Source organism: Trichosurus vulpecula, chromosome 7, assembly GCF_011100635.1.
Source record: "Trichosurus vulpecula isolate mTriVul1 chromosome 7, mTriVul1.pri, whole genome shotgun sequence".
In the NCBI taxonomy this organism is placed as follows: Eukaryota; Metazoa; Chordata; class Mammalia; order Diprotodontia; family Phalangeridae; genus Trichosurus; species Trichosurus vulpecula.
This window is the reverse complement of record NC_050579.1, coordinates 41,180,525-41,204,899: the sequence shown is the minus strand read 5'-3', so window position 1 is coordinate 41,204,899 and position 24,375 is coordinate 41,180,525. Positions and strand designations below refer to the sequence as shown.

Sequence of the window (24,375 nt, the reverse complement as noted above, 5' to 3'; positions counted from 1 at the left end):
CTAGCCTGACTGGAGACTCCATCCCTTCCAGTGTAGCCTTGCAAACTCCTGTGGCAAACACAGCCATCATGAGACCAGAGAGTTAGAATTTTCTAGCTGGAAAGAACCTTAGTTAGTTTGGGGCAAATCATTTCCCTTCTCTGGGTCTTAGTTTCCTCACTTATTAAAGGAGGAGTTTAGGTTAGATTATCTTCCAGGTCCCTTTCAGTGCAACATACAATGGGTGGATGAGTTTTCATTGTGTGATACTGACTGTTCCCCACAGCAGCTAGGTCCAAATCTGTTATGCTACAGCAGTCCCCCTGCAGAGTCAAGGAAGAACCCTTGCAGGATTAGAATAATTCTAGGGTCCTTCTTTCCACTTCCCTTTCCCTCTCAGAATAACCAATGCATGGAGAGCCCATCCCCAAGATACCGTTCAGTGTCTTCTGCAAGAATATAAAGAAAGAGGGTTATCTTTGATCAGTTTTTCAGTTGACTTGCATCAAGTTGAGTTATTTTGTTGGAGTACCTAAGCCATGCCTCATGTGGGTGCCTCTACAAATGCTTTGCCAAAGCTCTTTGTAGGTCAGCACATACTTAAAACCATAACTCACAAGCCCCTGAAATTTTTTTTCCTTCTCTTTCTTTCTTTCTTTCTTTCTTTCTTTCTTTCTTTCCTCCCTTCCTTCCTTTGTTTGTTTGTTTGTTTCTTTCTTTCTTTCCCTTCCTTCCTTCTTTTCTTTCCCTTCCTTCTTTTCTTTCTTTCTTTCCCTTCCTTCCTTCTTTTCTTTCTTTCTTTCCTTTTTCTTTCTTTCTTTCCTTTTTCTTTCTTTTCTTTTCTTCATCCCTTCCTTCCTTCCTTCCTTTCTTTCCCTTTCCTTCCTTCCTTTCTTTCCCTTCCTTCTACTTTCTTTCTTTTCTTCTTCCCTTTCTTTCTTTCTTTCTTTCTTTCTTTCTTTCTTTCTGTCTTTCTTTCCCTTCCTTCCTTTTCTTTCCCTTCCTTCCTTCCTTCCTTCCTTCCTTCCTTCCTTCCTTCCTCCATCCCTCCCTTTCTTTCTTTCTTTCTTTCTTTCTTTCTTTCTTTCTTCCTTCCTTTTTGTTTTACCAGCAAGTCAGAGGACACACTAATTCAAAGCAAAGAACATTTAACCAAATAGCATACTAAATGCAGAGACAAGAAAAGATTCTCTTACTTTCCTATGGGGAAAAACACTGTTCTACAGGTGACCATTCTACTGGTGTGGGAGAAAGCACACATGCTGAGGTTACATGTGACTTGGAAACATATATGAAATCATTTTGCTCAGAAACATAGAGAAAGCACACACTTGGAGACATATGTTGACAGGGTTACCATAAAGATGGTATAACTCATACTGTTGATGCTACTGCGCCACTGATGTTTTCTGGTGATATCACTGAGTTGCTCTTAATTTCTTTCTGTTGGGCATTCAATCTCTGATCTCCTCTGGATGTTGACTCCCTAGCACCATCTCCTTTGTCTTGTGCTCTTTGACCATCCTCTCTGCTACCATCTCATGGATTTTGACTATTTGGTCTCTTCAAGTTTATCTGTTGCTCTTTGCCACCATCTACTGGACTGCCGTGAATAGAAAAACCTGTGGCAAAGATAGCTAAGCCAAGCAGGCCATACAAGTCACCCAAATACCACAGGCTAAGATAAAAATCTTTTCTTTCAACTGTCTTTCTCTTCATCCTTGGTTTAGTCCCCAGCCCCAGATAACTGTCAGTTGGGACTGGGAAATCCTTTGTAACTCCTGTCAAATTTTTGATTGTGAATGGAAAATGCATTTCATGGACTTCCCCCTCCCAACTACCCTCCCACAGAATTCACAGGAGCTATTTAGGGGGCTGAGGTGCTGAGGTTCCCCTTATTACTAAGATCTTCTTTGAATGACATGCCAATGAACCCTAGGTAAAGCAGTCAGAGCCTTTGGCTTCCGTAAATGGGTTATATTTCTTTAATTATTATGTATATGATTATCTACTTACATAGATTTTTGAGGTTACGCATATAAAATTTCCCACAAGAATGTTTTCTTTCACCTCTTCCAAGAAATAACTAAGTAGTGCATGAAGGGAATGTGGAACAGTAGGAGCATAATTTGGATCCAGGTGACCTAGCTTTGAATCCCAGCTCTGCCACTTACTACCCATATGACTTAGAGGAAATTACTTATCTCTCTGAATATGTTTCCTCACCTGTGAGAGGGTTGGAATAGATGGATTCTGAGGTCCCTTCCAGTCCCAGATGTATGAGTCTATAATTTGGTGCCTTAATGATACACAAGTGGAACATTTACAAACTCATCATTTAGTCAGAAGGCTTCTTGATTGGCTGAGAGTGAGCCCAGGTTTAGAGGAATGAACCAATTCAGAGAGTCCTATAGAGACAAATCCCCAGAGTAGCCAGGAAGTTTTACAAGATGGAAGGTGCCCTTGTCAGTGAGACCCAAGAGGCAGTTAGAGGGGGGCAGCCTAGATGGAAACAGGATAGGCAGAGCCAGGCTTTGGAAACTGGTTAAGGATTAGGTCACAAAGCTTTGGTGCTAATGAGTAGATCAAAAAAATACTCATAGTATAGTATTTCTGAGAGTGTACAGTTTCTTTTCCCTTATAATTATTCATATGAATGGGTGATCTAATGGGTGTAGGTGTTGCCTTCAGTGATGAAGGTAACAATACATAGGTACCTTCTCATTCTGTGCAATTTTTATCTGTGCCTTTCTCTGAGTTCATCACAGGGTATCGACCCAATATGCTGGGCTTCAGCATGCTCACTTGACACCACAGGGATATCAGTAGAACACACAGTCTCCACAATGGTTGATCCAGTAGAATTAAGCCCCTCAAGCACAGAGACTGTTTTTGCTTGTATCCCCAGAGCTTAGCACAGTCTATGGCACTTGATAAATACTTGTTAGTAGGTGCATTGACCCCTTGCTATTGTCATGTTAACAGCCCATTTTCTTTTCCCAATCATACATTTCTGGATGCATTTATTCATTCTTTATTTGTTATAAATCCTAGAAATTGCAACTTTATGGTATAGATTGTATGGAAAAAAGTCTGGAAGGGAAAGACATAAATGGATGAGAAGAGGGCAGCAAGAAACAGTGACAATCATTCAGTGAATCAATGAACAAGCATTTATTAAGTTCTTATGATGTGCCAAGCACCAAACTTAGTGGATACAAAGAAAAAAGTGAAATAACTTCTGCCCTCAAGGAAATTGCATTCTGATGTAGGGAGGACAAGATTTATATTATGTTGTGTCATATGGTATCATATCCCTTCACATCACATCATATCATACCCTACCATATTCTATCATATCATATCACATCCCATAATATTATTAGTACATCATATCATATTACATCACACCATATCATAACTATCATAACATGATTATATAGAGAATGCATTCAAAATTAATACGGGACTATTGAGGTAGGGAGTGTTCTGGTAATTGGGTGGTGGTATGGGCAAGGACTAGAAAAAGCTTCATGAAGAAGAAAATGGTACTTGATTTGGTTCTTCAATCCCCACCAGGGATTCTAAGAAGTAGAAATTAGGAGGGAATACACTGCAGGTGTGGAGATGGGAGATGGAGTATGGTATGTGAGGAACAGCAAGTACTTGGGATCACAGAGTTCTCTCTCAGAGAGGAGTAATGGGTAAGAAGGCTGCAAAGGTAGGTTGGTTATGAAAGGATTTTATGTTGAATCCTAGAAGGATTAGGGAGTCACTGGAGTTTGTTGAGTAGGAGAGGGTGGCATAATAAGATATGCATGAGGAAAATCATTTTGGCAGCTGTTTAGAGATTGGATTGGAATAGAGAAAGCCTTGAGGCAGGGAGACTAATTAGCAGACTAGTTCAGAGGCCCAAGAAAGAAGTGATGAGGGATTGAACTAAAGTGGTGGCTGTGTGAGCGGAGAGAAGGGGACATTTTCGAACACTGTTTTGAAAACTGAAATCCTAAGATCTGGCAACTTTTATTGGTCATGTGGAGTGAGTGAAAGAGAGGAGTTGAGGATAATGCTTAAGTTTAGAATCTGGATGACTGAAAGGATGGTGGGCACTCTTGGTAATAATAAGGGGGTTTGGAAGAGAGCTGAGCTTTGGGGACAAGATAAGTTCTGGTTTGGAAATTTTGGTGTCTCCAAGACACCCCTTTGAAATGTCCAATGGGCAGCTGCTGATGCAGAACTGAAACTCATGATGGAGATTAAGGCTTGACATGGATATGGAAATTAACTACGTGGAGATGGTAGTTGAATCCTCTAGAGCTGATGATAACAGGAGGAAGGAGTTAGACAATTAGAATTTGGGTAAAGATCATCTCTGACCCTAAGGAGCCAAGTTTCCTCATGGATGAGGCAGTTCCAGGAGACTTGAGTCCTTGGATAGAGGTTCATTTGTACTGCAAATTTAGAAAGTAGTGAGGCTGGAACCAATATGATGAATTAGAGGCAGCTACCCAGCTAAACTCTCTCAACATTTCCCTCTGAACAACTTTAAAATAATGCCTCAAATCCAGTTTTGGAGGGGCAGAGCCAAGAAAAGGTCAAGGTGAGACATTTCTCCAGACTAAGGAAACTTAAGAGATCTTCAGGAGAAGTGTGTTACACCAGGGTGGAGGCCTGTTTGGATCATGCACATGCAGTGGAAGCAAATGTGACCAAAACATCAGCAGAAACAGCTTTGAGAGCTCTCTTCCTAGAGACAATAAAGGGGTTGAACAACTGGTCAGAAAGAAAAAAAAAAGATTACGGCAGACCTGTTATTGACACTGGGTACAGTTGGTGCTGATTGAAACTCTATTGGCAATATGTGGTTCTGGATCAAAGTTCCAGAGTGGAGTGATGATCAGCCACAAGGGAACAGGGGCCTGGTCATAGTTCCAGGGGCAAGAAGGTCACTAGTGTTTGCTAGGTACAAATTCTCAGTTCAGTCAACAAGCAGCAGGGTAATAACAGAGGAGGTGATATGGTACAGTGGAAAAAAGTCCTGAAGTCAGAGAACCTCCATTCAAATCCCACTTCTGTTACTTCATAGTTGTGTGACCTTGGGCAAATCACTTACTTTAGTTTCTTGTGCCTTGTTTTCCTTATCTGAAAAATCGGTAGAGTACCCTGCCTTCCCTTTCAGAACTAGATTGAAGGTCCTATTTATTAAGGACCTATTATGCTAGGCATTGTGATAGCATTTATATGTTTCTCTAGGTGTAAAAGTGCTGGTTGTTCTAGAAATCTCCAATGTCAAATATACCTCTCTCTCTCTCTCTCTCTCTCTCTCTCTCTCTCTGTCTCCGTCTCTTTCTGTCTCTCTCTGTTGGGATTTGGGTGGGGGTGGGACGCCGCTTAGGGCTGGGTGGAGGGTGGGGCAGGGACTACAGCTTTCCGGGTATAACGCTTTTCCGGTATATCGCTGGGCGGTGCCGGCTTAGGATGAAGCCGTCATATAAGGCAATGTTATAGCTCTCGCCACTGGATTGGCTGCAATAGGTTATATAATGTACGGGGATAGGGGAAGTGAGCAGAGTCGAGCGGAGTCGAGCAGTCGCCGTGGAAGATGTACCTATAAAGACCGTGAGCGAGATCCTCTGGCGTTCTGTCTGGTGAATTCCGGTCTGGGTGGAGGCCAGGCCGGCCGGTGACGACCGAAGGCTCGGTGTAGGAGCAGAAGAGGTCCCCCGGGGAGGACTGCCGCGACCCCGGCCCAGGAAGAGGCCTAGGGGGAACGCGGCAGGTTGGCGCCCGAACAGGGACCGGCCTAGGACGGCTGGACCGTTGCAGAGTTCCGGAAGAGCCCCGGTGATAGGGGGGACTAGCCCGACTAGGGCGGACCAGACAGCTTCTCCGTGCAGGTCACGGGGGAAAGGCCCGGAGATGGGGCAAGCGCGCAGCCTCCCTTTGCTGCGGCCAGAGGATCGGGACTTATTAACTTTACAGGTCAGAACTGCTTTGTCTAAACGGGGGTTGTCCGCCTCCACGGAGCAGCTAAAGCGGCTCGTGGAAAAGTTGCTGGTGGTGGCTCCGTGGCTCATACACTCGGGGTTTCAGCCGGACCGTTTTCCGGTCTTACAGCAGCAAATGCTGTCTTATCAAAAACAGTGCCCGGGTTTTCTTCTTCCGGAGGACTTTGGCTTGATGGCCGCCATTAAGGGGTTGCTCGACCCCAGGCCTCCTCCGGACACCAGCACGGCAGAGACTCAGACGGAGACCCGGCCGCTCGGTGGGGGCCCGGGAGGGGAGACTGATCTGACTGAGGTGGTGGTAACTGGGCCAAGGCCCGCGGCCTCTGCTCCCCCGTTGTACCCTTGGGAGGATATGCGGGAGGCGGGAAATGAGCGGCCTCAGGCGGAACATACAGGACAATGGCCCCTTTTAGAGATGAAAAGACTAGTCTCGGAGAACTGCTACCACGCTTCAGGCGCAGTTCGACTTTTTGGAGCGGTGGGCGCACCCAGCAAAGATGGCGCCGGTTTCCGGCCGAGGGAGGAGTCGCGGGCGGTTCCCTCCTGCGGGGAAGGGAGGTGCGAGGGGAGGGGTGGTGTGCCAGAGGGCCGCCCACTGCCCCGCCCTCCAGAACAGGAACGCAGATCTACTTCCTCTTTTCCCCACTCTGACGGCGAAAGCGAAAGCCGCTATGAGCGGCTCAGCCCGGGGGATAGATCAGGCGGGTACCTTCCTCTGATACCTCGCGCGATCCGCGAAGCTATGTGGTCCGGAGAGGTGGTGGACTCAGAAATCTCTGAGGCATTTCCATTATTTCTGGATAATGGTACCCGAGTTTTTCAGCCCCTGCCGCTGAAGACCATTAGGGAATTTAAGCAGGCGGTGCAGGAGAATGGCCCCGCTTCCCCGTTGGCACAGCGCCTTCTTTCTAATATGACTGTCTCCACAGTCTGGACCCCGCGTGATTTCGATGACCTCGCGTTGGGGGTCCTGAGCCCTGTGGACTACACGGCGTTCCAGGCTATCAAAGAATCGGAGGCTAGAGCGCTCCAAGCGCGCACCGGGGGGCCCCCGGGGCGGGTAGATCTGTTGTTGGGCTGGGGACAATACAGTGATCCCCGGGTACAGGCCACTTTTAGTAACCAGGAGCTGGAGGATGTGCGGGTAGTGCATCAACAGGCATGGCAAAGGCTGGGGCGTACCTCTGCAGGAACCCCAGCTGGCCTGGCCGATATGCGCCAGAAGCCAGGGGAGAGCGCACTTGAGTTTGCCACGCGAGTGCGGAGATACGTGGACAGCACGTTTGCAGGGCCGGGCCGGGAACTCATCATTAAGCAGATCCTCCGAGAGGGGTTCCGGGGGGAGGCGAAGACAGCTCTGGCGGCCTTGCCCCCGACGCCACCCCGGACCAAATGATAGAAAAGGTGATGTCCCTCGCTCCTCCCTGTCCCATGGAAGTCTTGGCGACGGCCATAGAACGGGACCGGAGGGATCGCTTGAAAGAGGAGGCCGCGAGAAATGACGCCCTGGTAAGGGCTTTGAACCGCCTCGCGGTCTCCCGGGACTCCGGATCCGACCGTCGGTGCTTTAAATGTGGTCAGCTGGGTCACTTTCGGGCCCAGTGTCCACAAAGCTGCGGGTCGGGACGAGGCACCCCAAATTGCTTCCGCTGCGGAAAGCCTGGCCATATGGCGAAATTTTGCCGCTCCGACCAAAGGAACCCCACCCAGGAGTCGGGAAACGAGCACGGGGGGCCGAGAAAGCGGGCAACTCGCCCCCCCCCGGGTCCAGTCCTTACGGCCCGAGACTCAACCACCCTTCCCTCGTGGGGGGCAATAGAAATCCCGGTCCAAGGGCCAGCAGGAGTGCTCCTGGCCACGGGGAACCCTTTTCAGTCTCGCTATACCGTTCCCACCCAGGTGCTGGCCCCCGGTGACCCGTTACTGGTAGTTAACCCACACCCTATTCTAGTTGATATTTTCCCAGGTGAGGTCCTCGCTCAGGCAGTGCCGTTCCAGGACACAGAGGCTGATTCTTGCCTTTGGATGGAGAAGATCACAATGGACCGCCCCATGATGATCCTCCTGGTGGAGGGACAGCCAGTGCGGGGTCTCGTAGACACGGGAGCCGATCGCTCCGCGCTGCCCCGCAACCAGTGGCCTCCTCAAATTCCACGCCGACGAGCTGGCAAGCCAGTAAAGAGAGTGGGAGGAGTAGTGGAGGCATGGGAGGCCGCCAGGCCTATGACTTGGAGACGGGACGCGCTTGAGGGCCAGTTTAGCCCTTTGTGCGTTCCCGGTCTCACCTATGCACTATGGGGTCGTGACATCCTTGCACAGCTCGAGGTTACTTTGTCCGGCCCGGATACTTTAAACTCTTGAGGGCCACTGATCGTGACACGGGCACCCCCACACCCCGAATCACTTGGACATCTACCACGCCAGTGTGGGTAGACCAGTGGCCCCTCCCGTTGCAAAAGCTCGTCGTAATGGAGGAGATTGTCCAGGGTCTGCTCCTTCAGGGCCAAATTAGGCCCTCCACTAGCCCTTACAATTCTCCTGCCTTTGTCATTAAAAAACGCGGTGGAAAAGGCCGCTGGAGACTCCTGGTGGACTTGCGGGCCATCAACCGTATTATGTTACCAATGGGGAAGCTCCAGCCCGGGCTTCCTTCTCCCACGGCCATTCCGGCTGGATGGCCTTTGGCCGTGGTGGACATAAAGGACTGCTTTTTCTCCATTCCCCTCCACCCGAAAGACACCCCCAAGTTTGCGTTCTCTCTGCCATCTACTAATGTTTCTCGTCCCCACAGGCGGTTCGAGTTCAAGGTTCTCCCGCAGGGAATGGCCAACAGCCCTACGCTGTGCCAGAGACATGTGGACGGGGTGCTGGAACCGGTCCGTCGGGACCACCCTTCAGCTCTCCTTCTTCATTATATGGATGATATCCTGGTGGCGGCGCCTACTCAGCAATTGTTGGACCCTTGCTTGAGAGATGTTCGGAGGACGCTACACCGTGCGGGCCTGTTCCTGGATCCTGAGAAGGTCCAGCTTACGGTCCCGGCTAAGTATCTTGGCTCGGTGGTGGGGGAGACCTCCGTGCGGCGCCCCTTTCCTGTGCTACAGGAGGCGCGCTGCAAGACTCTTAATGATTTTCAAAAACTTGTGGGCTCGGTGCAGTGGGTCCGCTCTTATCTTCCTATTCCCCCCGGGGATATGCAACCCCTTTATGACCTTCTCAGAGGACCCACGGACCTTAAATCTCCTCGAGCTTGGACCCCTGCAGCCCGCGATGCACTGCATCGCATCATTGCTCGAGCCACGTCCACGCTGACACGATATGAGCCAAATAAGACAGTTTATTTTAGGCCCCTGCAAGACGGCCTATTACCATGGGGTGCCTTGTATCAGGCCCATGGAGTAATTGAGTGGATCTATGTTTCAGGCGCGGCCTCCTCGCTGGAGGGGCGCTTGGACGCTTTGGCTCGCCTTGTAATAGCAGCCCGGCGTCGCTGCCTAGCGTTGCTAGGCTGTGTGCCCACCCTGGACGCACCGTACCTTGTTCCCGTCCTTCCTGAACTGATGCAGGCGTCCTGGGCGTGGGCGGTGACACTGCTTGACGTCCCGGTGGGCGGCGGCCCTTTGCCCAAACTCTTGGAGACCATCCCCCTTTTCCCCATCTCCCTCGCCCCGTCCCCGGTGAGCCCGCAACCGGTACAGGGGCCCCAGATTTTTACCGATGCTTCTAAGGACCACAGAGTGGCGCTGTATATCCCCCATTTACAACAGTGCCTGCGACTGTGCTCTCCATATCCCTCGGTGCAGCCCAGTGAGTTGTGGGCGATCCTTCAGGCGCTCCAGTTGTTCCCTGATACGCCTATTAATGTGATTTCAGATAGCAAATATGCCGTGGAGCTTGTTTCTGGCCTCCCAGACTCCTTTATTTCTCCCGGTGTACCGCTCCACCCACTCTTTTCACAGGTCCAACAGGCTCTGCAGACTCGTTCGGCCCGCGTTTACCTCCTCCATGTCCACTCTCACCGGACGACCGCGGGCCCCATCTATTCGGGGAATGCTGTTGTGGACGCCGCCCTCCGGTCGCCGCCTGAGACTTTCCTTGCTGTCGCGGATGAGGTTTCCGAAGATCCGGCCCAATTGGCCCATTCCCGTTGGCACCTCTCCGCCCGATCTCTCCGTCATCTGTACGGAATATCTCGACAGCAGGCCAGAGACATTGTCAAAGCTTGTGCCTCTTGCGCCCCCTTTCAGCCCCGCATCCCGGAAAGAGCTCGCAACCCCAGAGGGGACAGTTCTAACGCTCTCTGGCAGATGGACATGACGCACACTGGCTCCCGGGTTCTCCACGTCTCAGTGGACACGTTTTCGGGATTTGTCAGCGCCTCCTTTCAGCCTGGGGAGACGGCCCGCTGTGTTATTGCTCACCTCTACCAGGCGTTCGCACACATCGGCGTTCCTACGGAGATCAAGACGGACAATGGCCCTGCCTATGTCGCAAAGGCCTTCGAGGACTTCTGCCGTGAGTTCGGCATCCTACATACCACGGGCATCGCTTAAGGCCTCTGTGTGACGAATGCCCCTTATTCTAACTCCTCTATCGCGGCCGAGCTCAGCCGCAACCTTTCCCGGGCCCTGACCGGGACCTGGGATGAGGATTTTTGGGACACGCTGCACAACCTTCGGCGGGAGTACCAGGCCATCAATGGCACTAGGGTCTCCCCATGGGTCCCGCCCAACCTCTCCTCCTGGTGGCCTTCTTGGCTTTCAGGTCCGTGGTTCTCCTGGTGGCCCTACCTGGCTGCTGCGGCGGCCTTCCTCGCCCTGCTTATTGCGGTCCGCGTTCTTTGCGCCCGCATCTCCCTGCTTTCTCGCCGCCAGCGGGTTGGTTACCGCGCCCTGCGGGCCGTAGGTGTGGGGGAGGACCCCTCAGGTTGGTTGGATCTTGATTCCGCTTTGTGAGCACTGCCCTATGTTTCCCCTTCTTCCTTTTAATTTTAGTTTAAGGGGTGAATTGTTGGGATTTGGGTGGGGGTGGGACGCCGCTTAGGGCTGGGTGGAGGGTGGGGCAGGGACTACAGCTTTCCGGGTATAACGCTTTTCCGGGTATATCGCTGGGCGGTGCCGGCTTAGGATGAAGCCCGTCCATATAAGGCAATGTTATAGCTCTCGCCACTGGATTGGCTGCAATAGGTTATATAATGTACGGGGATAGGGGAAGTGAGCAGAGTCGAGCGGAGTCGAGCAGTCGCCGTGGAAGATGTACCTATAAAGACCGTGAGCGAGATCCTCTGGCGTTCTGTCTGGTGAATTCCGGTCTGGGTGGAGGCCAGGCCGGCCGGTGACGACCGAAGGCTCGGTGTAGGAGCAGAAGAGGTCCCCCGGGGAGGACTGCCCGCGACCCCCGGCCCAGGAAGAGGCCTAGGGGGAACGCGGCATCTCTCTCTGTCTCTCTCTCTTTCTATCTCTCTATCTCTGTGTCTCTGTTTCTGCCTCTCTGTCTCTGTTTCCCTCTCTCATAAATTCATGGTCCATGGCCCATCTCTCTCTCCTCCAGGAAGTTTTCACTTGCTTAAGACCAAGCACTATCATCAGTGTAATCTCTGACTCAGCCTTCTCTTCAAAGAGCTCTTGCAGATTGGGCAGAGTTTATTTGTGTGTATCTAAACTTAATCTTTCTGATCTCCCTATTATAGTTCTAACTTCCTCTATTATGCTCCTAAGTATGTGCTTTGTGAATATAAACAAGCTTGTTAAATGATTATGCTCCTTAATGCCAAAATACACTGTCTCTAATGGTGATCTACCTCTTACAATTAAAACTCTATTAGCAAATTGCCTGGGAACAAAAGCTTCTTCCCCACCCCTTTCCTTTTTTAAATACTAAAATTCCACAAAGTTGTACTTGCTGCTAAGGGAACTAGAAGGAGTCTGGATGTACTCAGTATTGGATTGGCAGGAGTTGAGGAAGAGGAGGAGGAGGAAGAGGAAGAAGAAGAGGAGTAGGAGGAGCATGAGCTCCTGAGGACTACCTTCTGATATTATTTAGCTGCTCCATGTCCATTAGTCTTATCTAAAAACCATAGTCTAAGAATCTTAAATTGCGTTGAAAGAAGCATCACTTCCAGGAATAAGGAGATGAGTCCTGCTGAAGAAACCCTGGACTGTTTAGAATACCTCTGCAATATTGGGCTCATTTCTAGGAACAATGGTTTAGTAATGTCACTGATAAGGTAGAGAAGGTATAGAGAAGAGCAATAAGAAAAATGAATAGGTGACATACAAAGAGGTGTTAAAGGAACTGGGTGGGGGGGGGCTCAGTGGAATAATGGATGGAGCACTTGGCCTAGAGTCCAGTCTTACACACTTCCTGGGCAAGTCACTTAACCTCTGTCTGCCTCAGTTTCCTCAAATATAAAATTGGCAAATAACAGCACCTACATCACAGGGTTATTCCAAGAATCATAAGAGATATTTTAAAATGCTTAACGCAGTGCCTGGCACATGGTAGATGCTTAATAAATGTTCATTTTCTGTGTAGCCTGGATAAGACTCAACTCAAGGAGAATAAGATTGTTGTCTTTGGGCATTTGATATCTGTTCCCCCTGAAAGGGGAATAGTCATTTTCTGTTTGGTCTCAGGGGACAGAACCATGAGCAGTGGGTGGAAATTACAATTTTAATTTGATGTCAGGGAAAAACAAAACAAAACAAATGACCCCCCCCAATTAACTCCATAATGATGAGAGCTATACAAATATGCCATTAAAAGGAAATTCTAATACCACTTCTAGGCCTGTCTCCCAAAGAGATCATACAAGGGGAAAAAGGACCCGTATATACAAAAATATTTATAGCAGCTCTTTTTGTGGTGGCAAAGAGTTGGAAATCAAGGGGATGCCCATCAGTTGGGGAATGGCTAAACAAACTGTGGTATATGAATGTAATGGAATACTATTGTGCTGTAAGAAATGAGGAGCAGATGGACTTCATAAGAAACTGGAGAGTCTTATATGATCTGATGCTGAGTGAACTGAGCAGAACCAGGAGAATATTGTGCACAAGCACAGACACATTGCTTCTGTGATGACTAACTTTGATAGACTTGGCTCTTCTCAACAATGAAAGGTTCTAAGACAGCTCCAAAAGACTCATGATGGAAAAGGCTATCCACATCCAGAGAAAGAATTATGGAATCTGAATGCAGACTGAAGAAAACTATTTTCTCTCTCTTTTTAAAAATTTTATTTTATTTTATTTTAGGTTTTGTTACAACTTTCTCATGGTTCATTTCATTGGTTATAATTTTTTACAACTTTTTGTGAACCTATATTAAATTATATGCCGTTTTGGGTGGGGAGGAGAGGAAGGAGGAGAAAATTTGGAACTCAAAAACTGGTGGAACTGAGTGTTATAAACTAAAAAAAAATTAATTAATGTATAAAAAAGAAATTATTTGTTCGGGTTTTTACCCTGATTTATGAGGCAAAACTCAGAACAAAGAGAATTAAAAGGAGTTTATTAAGATATATCAAGGTAGCCATCCAAACTGATCACTAGAGACCAGCAAGGGATTCAAGATGGAGGCAGTTTTATTGATAGCTTTTGTAATGAGATTGAGACAATTCAAAGAAGTCCACCTCAGAAAAGGGGGCAGGCCATTTCATCTCAGCTCTTCCCCAAGGTAGGAGGTATGTGATAGATGGGGAGGTGGGGGGGTGGAATTGGCTACATGATTGATAATAGGTGAGTCAAAAGCTGCAGACTGGGTGAAGCCTCTCCCAACACTAATTAGCAAGCAGGGCTTGGGAACAATGAGTCAGAGCCAGCATTACTTTCAACAATGAAACTAGTTGCTTTAGGAGGTAGTGGGTTGTCTCTCATTTTATTTTTTTTCTCTCCAGGTTAGGCCCTTTTAACGTGTGCTGAGACAGGCTGCTGAAACAGGAGCCATGAGAAAACATTTGCCTTTTTTATTTACAGTCAGAAACAGGCATAAAAATGAAACAAAAATCTACTACAGATATTTGTAGGAAAAATGGTTTTGTATATGGGGTATAACATTATATGCTCTAGACAACTCATAGACAAAAACATTAACTTCCATATCTATCACCCATCTCTGCAAAAAGTTTATATGGAGCATTTGTCCAGTCAAAACCAACTATTCTCTCTCTTGAAACGTCATCCCAGTTTTCCCAAGAAGACCTCTGGACTTCATGTTTGTCTTAGAATTTCCTAAGAAGGCTCTGCCAATGATTAGATAATAGGATAAAATCCTTAGAATCCATTCAAATAGCAGAAGAAAAGAAAATGGAGAAGCTATTCAAACTTCACCTTTTTTCCTCATTGGCTTGTTGTTTCTCCCTCTTCAGCCTCCTTAGAAATCATCCTTACAAACTTCCCAAGTTTCCTCCGCCTCTGCCACCAGGGCTGTCTTGGGTTCCTTTACTACTTTCTCAGCCACTGAACTCACAACCACCACCACGACCAGTACTTTATTCTCCAAAGACATTGGAGTTGGCCCAGTCCAAGGTTACTTTGTTTTCATCAATCTTACCATTTTCCCTGACTTCTTTCACAGCTTTTTTTAAAAATAAATTTATTTATTTATTTTTAGTTTACCACACACGGTTCTACATAGTTTTGAGTTCCAGTTTTTCTCCCCTCCCTCCCCCCTCCCTCCCCAAGATGGCACGGAATCTCATATAACTACCATGTATAACTTCGCATTTAATTAATTTATACACTAGTCAAGTTGTGGAGAAGAATTATGACCAATGGAATGAATCATGAGAAAGAAGAGACAGAAACAAAAAAAAACCCAAAAACAAAAACAAAAGAGAAGCAAAAAAGGCAAGCATGTAGTGCGCCTCAATCTGTATTCAAACTTCACAGTTCTGTCTCTGGATGAAGATAGCATTCTCCATCGTGAGTCCCCTGGTGTTGTCCTTGCACCTTACGTTGCTGAGAAGAGCGAAGTATGTCAGGGTTGGTCCTCATGGAGTCCATATATCTGTGGTTGTGTAAAATGTTCTCCTGGCTCTGCTCCGCTCACTCAGCATTATGTTGTGTAGGTTTTTCCAGGTTGTTACGAAGTCCGTATCATCCCCATTTCTTATGGCACAATAGTATTCCATTACTTTCATATACCACAGCTTGTTCAGCCATTCCCCAATTGACGGGCATCCCTTTGATTTCCAATTCTTGGCTACCACAAAAAGAGCCGCTATAAATATCCTTGTACATATGGGTCCTTTTCCTGCTTGTGTGATTTCTTTGGGATACAATCCTAGAAGTGGTAATGCTGGGTCAAAGGGTATTTTTATAGCCCTTTGGGCATAGTTCCTAATTGCTCTCCAAAATGGCTGGATCAGCTCACAACTCCACCAGCCATGTAACAATGTTCCAATTTCCTCACATCCTTTCCAGCATTTATCATTTTCCTGTTTTGTTATTTTAGCCAATCTGACAGGAGAGATGTGGTATCTAAGAGTTGTTTTGATTTGCATTTCTCTAATCAGTAGTGATCCAGAGCATTTTTTCATATGCCTATAGATAGCTTTAATTTCTTCCTCTGAAAACTGCCTGTTCATATCCTTTGACCATTTTTCAATTGGGAATGGTTTATGTTCCTATATATTTGGCTCAGTTCCCTGTATATTTTAGAAATGAGGCCTTTATCAGAGATACTAGTTGCAAAGATTTTCTCCCAATTTTCTGCTTCCCTCCTAATTTTTGTTGCATTGGCTTTTTTTGTACAAAAACATTTCAATTCCTTTCACAGCTTTAAGTAACTTCTGAGCTGAAAGACCACAAAACCAAACCCTGTCTCCATGTTTGTAACAATTATGGCACCAAAAGGGCCATGAAAAGAATCTTTCAGTGTTTCTTTTGTCATGTCTTTGGACACACATTTGATGAACAAAGGTCTAGCTTCTTGGGGCTGCATTGGTTGTCTCCTGTCCCTTTAGCTCTAGCTTGAGAGTTCTGCCTTCAATTTCTAGATTGCTATAAGACTTCAAAGCTTCTTTTGCATCTTCCACAAAGGCAAATTCAACGAACAGGTAGGTACCTTTCAGGTGAGCCTTGGTTGCTCTGGGACAAGCTGATCAATGTCTCCTCAAATACTTCCTGAGGACTTTCTCCAGTGGCACTGAAGGTATGGGTTATTCAGCACCATTGTCTTTGAGTCTGCTGGGACACCTGGCTGTTATTCCCACTCCAGGAATTATTCTTCCCAACTCTTGAACTCTCTTGACCTTGACTTTTCTCCTCTGTGCTATCCAGAATGAATATTTGACCATCAATCTCAGTCCCCTATTTCTCTTTCAAGGTCTTGTCCATGTCTGCTTTTGTCTTAAATTTAACAGGTAATTCCTGTGGGTGTCCATCCTTGGTGCAGACCAGTGCAGACCTCAATAACATCTTCAAACTTTCCTTGAGTTCTCTCTCAATTACTTTATAAGGCAGATTCTTGATGAAGAGCACCCTTAAATCTCATTTTTTTCTGTTTACTTTTGCCTCTTCCAGTTTAACTGCTCAGTTCCAGAGCCATTCCCATGTCTTCGGCTGATTCCAATTCCATATAGCCAAACTTCTTGGTGGCATCAATGCAGACACCCACATCTCTAAGGTCCTTTTTTCACAAAGAAGTCCTCAATGTCAGTTTTTAGGTCAGAAGTGCTTTTGTTACCAGTGAAGATGATGTGGTGCTTGTGCTTGGACCCTAATTCTAACATCACATTTCCCCTTAGCCTCTGTTTGGGTGCCTGTGCCTGTGGCAGAATTCCAATTTCAGAACACATCTAATTCTCAAACATATTCTTTCCCAGGTAGCCTCTCTCTAGCTAAAGGGCAGTGTGCCCCAAAATTATCTCTGCTGCTTCCTCAGTAAGCAGCTATGCCCAATTATAGATTGATTCAGGATGCTGCTAACTGACTAAACACTGAGTCTAACATATATCCTAGACATAGTCAAATATATACTGCCTTACATTAATCTTGTCTAACAAGATGCGTGATGGAGTCCACCTCGACATTCCCAGCTAGCCCTGAACTTTTGGTGACTTAGTGACGTTCCACACCCCCGGGTAGCCCCACTTTGGGCTATTTCCTAGTGAACTCTGGGTAAGATACCTGCGTAGTAGATACAAAAAGTGCATGTTCCTTTAAGAACTGACCAACCCTTAATCACGCCCTGACCACTCCCTAATCCCACCCCAACACACCTAATTGACAGGTTTCATCCCTAAATCTTGTACTTAAACTTTCCCTGTAGCCCTGTCTGGTTGCAGGTTCCCTAGGAACTCTTGCCCACTTTATTTACTTAAAGCATAATAAATCTTTGCCTCCTTGACTTAAAGAATGCTTGGGTCTGCGAATTCATTCCAGGTGGTCTTGCCTTGGGAATTTTGGTTTGGGATTTCTGCATCCCTGGTTTCATTTCTCCCTCTACAAAGAGATTGAAATTTGTAGGTCCTTCAGCTTCTAATTCCTGTGTTTTGGCTTTAGGGTCCATTTGCCATTTGACTGGTGTTTCTTTGATGGGCACTTCCTGTTCTTCCTCCTCTTCATTTTCATCTTCTTCTTCTTCTTCCTCCTCCTCCTCTTCCTCCTCCTCATCTGATTCCTTAGCTTGCTCAGCTTGTGCATGGACATCTTTCACAGAAGTAGCCTTCCCTTTAATAGGAATCCATGGATTCTTCTTCAGAGTCCTCATCTTCTTCATCTCCATCATTTCCGGAGTCACATTTGGTTAGAGCTACTCCCATTTTTACGGCTTTGGATGGCTCTTATTCTTCATCCTCATCTGCATTGTCCTCTTCTTCAGATTCATTGTCTTCTTTTCTGGCTATCTTGACATTCTTGGCATTCCTCCCACCTAGCAACCCTTCCCTTTTGGTTGGGAGAGCCGCTACTTTAGCTGGAGTGGCTCCCTTCTTGCCTGGTGTGATGACAGCTTTGGCTGGATTAGCCGTTTTCTTATCAAGATCCATGGCTACCTTCTTACCAAGAATCATGAAGGCTTTCTTGGGGCAACAAAGGCTTTCTCAGCTGGTGGTACCTTTTTATCTGATATAGCCACAGCCTTCTCACTCTTCTTCTGAGGGACCAAACCTCTTTTCTATTGCTTTCTTCATCTTCTTGCATGTCTTCATCCTCACTTTCTTCTGTCTCCTTTGGGAAAGGAGCCATTTTCTTTTGCTCACTTTGGCTTTTAGTTTCACCATCATGGTGGTAGATGACACAGGGTAGAGATCCAGGCAACATTGGTGACAGAGGAGAGTGTGGGGAGAAGCAGCCCTTTGCTGGCGGAGGCTGAGACCTCTCCTTTGCTTTAAAGGGAAGGAGTTAGATTTGATGTCCTCTGACATCCCTGTAGGCTCTGAGCCTGGGAAATACCAAGCTCACACCCCTCTACCTACATGAGATTTTTCCCGGTTGTCTTGGGTGCTAGTTATTCAGCACTGCCCCTCCTCTCCCCATGAATTACGTTGAATTTATTTTCACATGGCATAGTAGATTGGGAGCTAGCTTTGGAGTCAGAAAGACTTGGCTTTCAGTCTTGCCTCAGGCCTACACTGGCTATGGGATGCTACACAGGTCAGCCCTTTTAAACTACCAACTGCAGAGACAGCCTGCATTGGTGGAGGGAGGTTTCTCGTCTGGAAGTTCCCTGTAGCAATGAAATCACAGACCCAGTCCCTATAACTATGTTTTATATATATTTATATGTTTAGCACATGTAGGTTCTGGAGGTCTCTCCACAAACTACATTCACACCGACACCGAAAGTTTGGCTGCTAAATCTTCCCTCAGAGTTCTTGGGGGTATCCTTAAGAGACTGGGAGAGGTTAACTTTCCAAGGCTTCATAAGCTCCCATTGGTGTGTTTCCCTCCTGACTGTTAATAGATATCAATGAATCAGCCAGACTTAATTAGCTTTTAGAAAACAGTATTTACTAAGGCGAGAGAGTTATAACAATTGGCAGAAAAGTCCTTCTCTGAAAAGACTCTGACACACTCTCCTACAAGTACCTACAGAATCCAGGGGAATGTGGGCTCAAACTTGAGAGCCCATGGAGCCAACATGGTCATTCACACATCCTGAATGTCCTTTTTTGCTAAACATGTTTCCCTTAGTTATGGTATAGTTTTTCTGATGGGTTTCTTGTAGAGCCTTGAGTTGCTGTTCCTCATCGCATCCTATCTATCCTCAGCTCCCAATAAAGACACTGCCACCACTCATTGTTTTTCCAGGGACTCTGTTGGAACACCAATGAAAAGGCCTAATCCTTTAACCTCTGGAAGTTTAAAACATTCTCTTCTGGCCAAGGTGGAAGAGGTAGTTGGGAAGGAGACCAGTATTTTCCCCTCCCTTACTCCCTAAGAAATGCCTTCTTAGGGACTTGGCTAGAGGCTTCCACCACTAAGGTTCAGAATTCCTAATTTCAAACTAACTTCCTCTGTTTATACAAGCCCCACAGGGTATTACTAAGTCCCTCAAACAATCATAACATATTTCTGGTTGATAGGCAGGAGCTAACCAGTCTTTATTCACATCTAGTTCACATGTCTGATAGATTAATTCAACAGATATCTGTCTTTACCTAAAAAGAGTATCAAGGATACACAGGGCAGAGTGTGTGACCCAGAGTGTGTGACCCTGTACCCCTCAATCTTTCCATATATATACCCATTGCCTCCTTCTCTAGCATGTGATCCCTTGGAGGGAAGATAATTGCTTTAACTTTAGCTTTATCCTTGTATTGCTGCCACTTAGACCTGGTATATGGTAGGTTCTTCATAAATAGTTGTTTACTGATTGATAATTTGCGTGGTATTGCATAGAGAGGTGTTTTTTTCTAGGTGTGTGTACCATTCAAGTCTTTTCCAACTGTGCATGTGATTCTGTGATTCTATGATGCTTCCAACAGGAATAGAAATTCTCCTGGCTTCTAATTCTCCTCTAGCCCTAGCAACACCTAACACAGGTTTGGGCATACAGAAAGCATATGTTCTTGCTAAATGAATGAATGAGGTTTTCTTCCTAGTGGCTAAAATCGGATGATGGTTCAACTTGGCTACAAGTACTTGGAGATGGTGGCGTTCTTAACTCCTGTCTTTCTGAATGAGCACAAATTGGGCATCTGAGGACTTGGAAAAAGATGGCATGGGTGGTTCTAGGGATAAGGGTTGCAGGGCATTGGGATACATGACTTCCCCAAGGACAATAGGGTAACTTGGAGAGAGAAGAACTCTAAGGTCCCTTCCAGGTTTTAGATTCTATGATTCAAAAAACCTTAAAGTGTTTGTTCCTTGTCTTGAGTGTTTGGGGGAAAGTTGCCTGACAATTGTGCCCTGCTAGGTCTCTCCTTGTGGCCTGGTTTGGATGTGCAGATGTTTGGGAGAGAGAGCAGAATAGTCAGGGCACATGGGTGCCAGAATACCACCTGGTGGGACCCTGACTCTTTCCAACTTCCCATCCTTCAGACAGGTTATCTTCAGTATGTTTATAATCAGTTCCATCAACTTCCCCAGCCAACTAATAAGACTCAAAAGGTTTATTTTGCTGGGTCTCATTCTCTTGTTCTTGCTACCTCATCCCCATCCTCCAAATGCCCTGACATCATTATAGTAAGTAAAAGGACTCAACCCAAAGATTGATGATACTGATTTACTGGCAAGAGCAATAGATTTAGAATCAGGAGACCTGGCTTCAAATCCCAGCTCAGTCCCTTATATGAGATCTTGGGGAAGACATTTCTCACCTTTGGACCATAACTCCTTCATCTGTATCTTCTAAATCTAACTCTATCATTTCATTCAGATGGAATCAGCAATCTAATGTCCCTATTGATAAACGTACAGATAGAGATGGCACTCGTAAGTTAATTGTTCCAGGGAATCTCAGATGAGATTCAACTATTGCTGATTGGTAGCTTGCCTGCAACTTATAGAGAGCTGCCACTTTGTTCCTCAGTTTCTTCATCTGCAAAAAGGAGTCAAGTAGACTTCAGGTGATTTTTGATTGGTCTCATTCCTCTCAGCTTTGAAAGACCAAATTCTAAAACCAATAGCCCATTTACTCTGACATGGTGAACTGACTTAATTTAAGGCTGGTCTTAAGGTTGCTCAGGAATGAAAATTTCCCAAAATAATTAAATAAGTCAAGTAAGAAAGACTTACATGAACTGATGCTGAGTGAAGTGAGCTGAATCAGGAGTACACTGTACACAGTAATAGGAACATCATGCAATAACTAAATTTTATAGACTTAGCTCTTCACAGCGATGCAAGAGTCTGAGACAACTCTGAAAGACTCCATGTGCTGTCCATACCTAGAAAAAGAACTATGAAGTCTGAATGCGGATCAAAGTATACTATTTGCTTTCTTTTTTGTTTCATTTTTTTTTCTTCTTTCTCATGGTTTCTCCCATAGGTTCTAATTTTTCTTTACAATATGACTAATGTGAAATATGTTTAATATGAATGTATATGTAGAGCCCATATCAGATTGTACACCATCTTGGGGAGGAGCGGGGAGGAGGGAAAGAAAATTTAGAACTCAAAATCTTATGGAAGTAAATGTTGAAAACCATTAACAAACAAACAAATTAAAATGGCGGGGGGATGGGGGAGGGAAGGAGTCAGACCTAAAGGCCTTTATGGTCCTTTATAGTTCTAAATCTATCCTACTATAACTCTGAGGGATTAAGGGACTTGTCATCTTCCCTGCTCCAAGGCCAGTTCCCTATCCATGATGCTATATTGCCTCTAGTAATAAAAATAAGGAAAATGCATGTTCACAAAGATACACCATTTTTTTTCTCACAGGGATACTTTCTGATAGGCAATCTACCCCAAGCATAGGAACTCATAGAAGGGATTGGAAGGGATGTCTAAGACCATCTAGTCCAACCCGGAGCCACCCTGTGATTACTCGGTCTATTATTAGATGATAGATCCAGAGTCTGTGTGGGGAAAGAGAAAAAAAAAGTAGTGACTGGAATACTCTGAGCTTGAAAGGCCCTGTGAGGGACCAGGGTCTGGGGAGTCTCAATTTCCATGTACTGTAGCCCTCAAGTGAAATATTATTGACAGCAGGTTGTTAGCACTTAGTACATTCCTGCCTCTGAAAACATGTCCATCCTCACCCTTATACTGGGGACTCTGTGTGTGTGTGTGTGTGTGTGTATGTGTGTGTGTGTGCGCACATGCATGTGTGGTAGAATGGAGAAAAATACTCAATCAGGACCAAAAGATAGGGGTAAAGGATAAATTTAGGGAACAGGGCAGCCTGTTCCTGACCTCCATTTTACATCCTCTTATCTCTTTTCTGAGATTCAGTACTGTGTTGCTAAACAAAAGGGACTCTTAGGACTCAATTCAACCAAGTGCCCTTGAAGAGTTTGGCCTTTGTTTCCTTGATTAGATTGAGAGTCCTTGATGACCTCCTTGCCTCAGGGGAGGGCCTATTTTACACATGAGTTTGAGTGACTTTTGGGACATCAGAGGCTTTTAGACCATGTGGGTTTAAGTTGCCTCTTTGTGACAATTTTAGGTCATGTGGGTGAGTCGCCATGTGTGACTCACCCTTGACCTTGAAAAAGATATAAAACCAGGGATTTGCTTTCTATTTTTTGGAGCTCTTACCCACAGCCATGGTGGTGTGTGACTGGGCCAGCCCTTGTTATGAGCTCCTGTGCTGAACCTAGATGTTGGTAACTATGAATTGTATTTGGTCTGTCTGTCGATGTTTGTAATTTGTTTGTATTTGCTCTGAAGTTCAGGGTGCTGGCTTTTTTCCCCTGAACTAAGTGAGTGGTATTTGTATGCTGAATTAAAGTAAACTTGTCAACCCCTTAACATTGCTTTCCTTAGTAAAGCAGATCAAAAGAACCTGGGCTTTTGCAGCTAGTGTGCTTGTTGTTGGGCTTGTGTTGGTCTTTCACACCCTCTCACCCCACAACAGCTGCTAGTCAGATTGTTGAAACAAGTACCATATCTCCAACTCTGCCCACTGGCCATTTACATTCAGATGTCCCATAGGCACCTCAAACTTGACATGTTGAAGACAGATCTCATCATCATCTCCCTGAGCCCTCCCTTCTTCCTAACTCCTTTACTTCTTTGGAGTACACCACCATTTTTCTAGTCACTAAGTTCATGACTGAAGAATGACTCTTGACTCTTAAGTCTCTTTCATTCCAGCCCTCCCTCACTCAAATCAAAGTCAACTGAAGTCATGTCATCATTTACCTGAAGTCACGGTCCTCTTTGAGAATGAAGGACAAGTATAACAATAACTTCTCTCATTCAATATTGTCATATCTTGATTACATTTCCTTCACAATTCTCCCATCTGTACTCTTCCCTCTACTCACACTATGACCACCTCATTACTTCTGGATTACTGAAATAGTTGGCCTAACTGGTGTCTCTGCCTCAAGTCTCTTCCATCTCCAATGAAGTCTCCATGCAGGGGTAGATTATAAATACCACCAGTGGGATATTTGGAAAAGCATTTAGAATAGTACCTGGCAAAAGTAGGTGTTTTGTAAATGTTGATTCTCCCCACTCCCCTCCCCACAGTTTCCATAATGATATTCCTACATTGCAGGCCTAGCCATGTTACCCTTAGGCTCAAGAAGTTGCAATGGCTTCCCATTGCCTTTAGGATAAACATAAACATCTTTATAACTAAAGTCTGTCAAATTCTGGTCTCAAACTTACTTTTCCTGGCTGATCACATATGATGTATATACTGCACGTACATGTCATATACTCTACCCTCCAGCAAAACTGGTTTACTTGTTCCCCGTGTATAACCATCTCCCACTTCTACATCTTTGCACAGGATGCCCTCTCCCCTCATGCCAAAAGTGGCTTCCTTCAGCTCCATTTCTTGGAACCCTTGGCTTCTTCCAAGCCTCAGCTCAAGGGCTATTTCTTCCAAAAGGCCTTGCTTTTGTTCACTGGTAAACATATGTATCCCTGGTAGAATGTAAACTCCTTGAGAGCAGGGACTGTCACATTTTACCATGTGGATCCCTAGTACCCTGTATAGGAGTAAAACAAATATTTGCTGACTGATGACTTTTGATTGACCTCATTCTACTTAGCTTTGGAAGAGCAAATTCTAAAACCAAAAGCCCATTTACTCTAACGTGGTGAGCTGACTTTAATTTAAGGCTGATCTTAAGGTAACTCAGAAATGAGAATTTCCCAGAATAATTAAATAAGTCAAACACTTGATGAAAAACTGCCTCCTGTTTCAGTAAATAGGATACAGGATCCTGAGGGCATAACAAAATTTCACAACCAAGTGGAACACAGCTCTTATCTGTCATCATTTCACTTTATGACTTTTAAATTTTTTTCACAAAGTC

General features: G+C 45.8%; 1 pseudogene; it reads right to left on the bottom strand.

Annotated features, from left to right (window-relative positions):
- Window positions 1-15,761: 15,761 nt before the first annotated feature.
- LOC118857483 lies at window positions 15,762-17,979 on the bottom strand (annotated as a pseudogene).
- Between the last annotated feature and the right edge of the window lie 6,396 nt (window positions 17,980-24,375).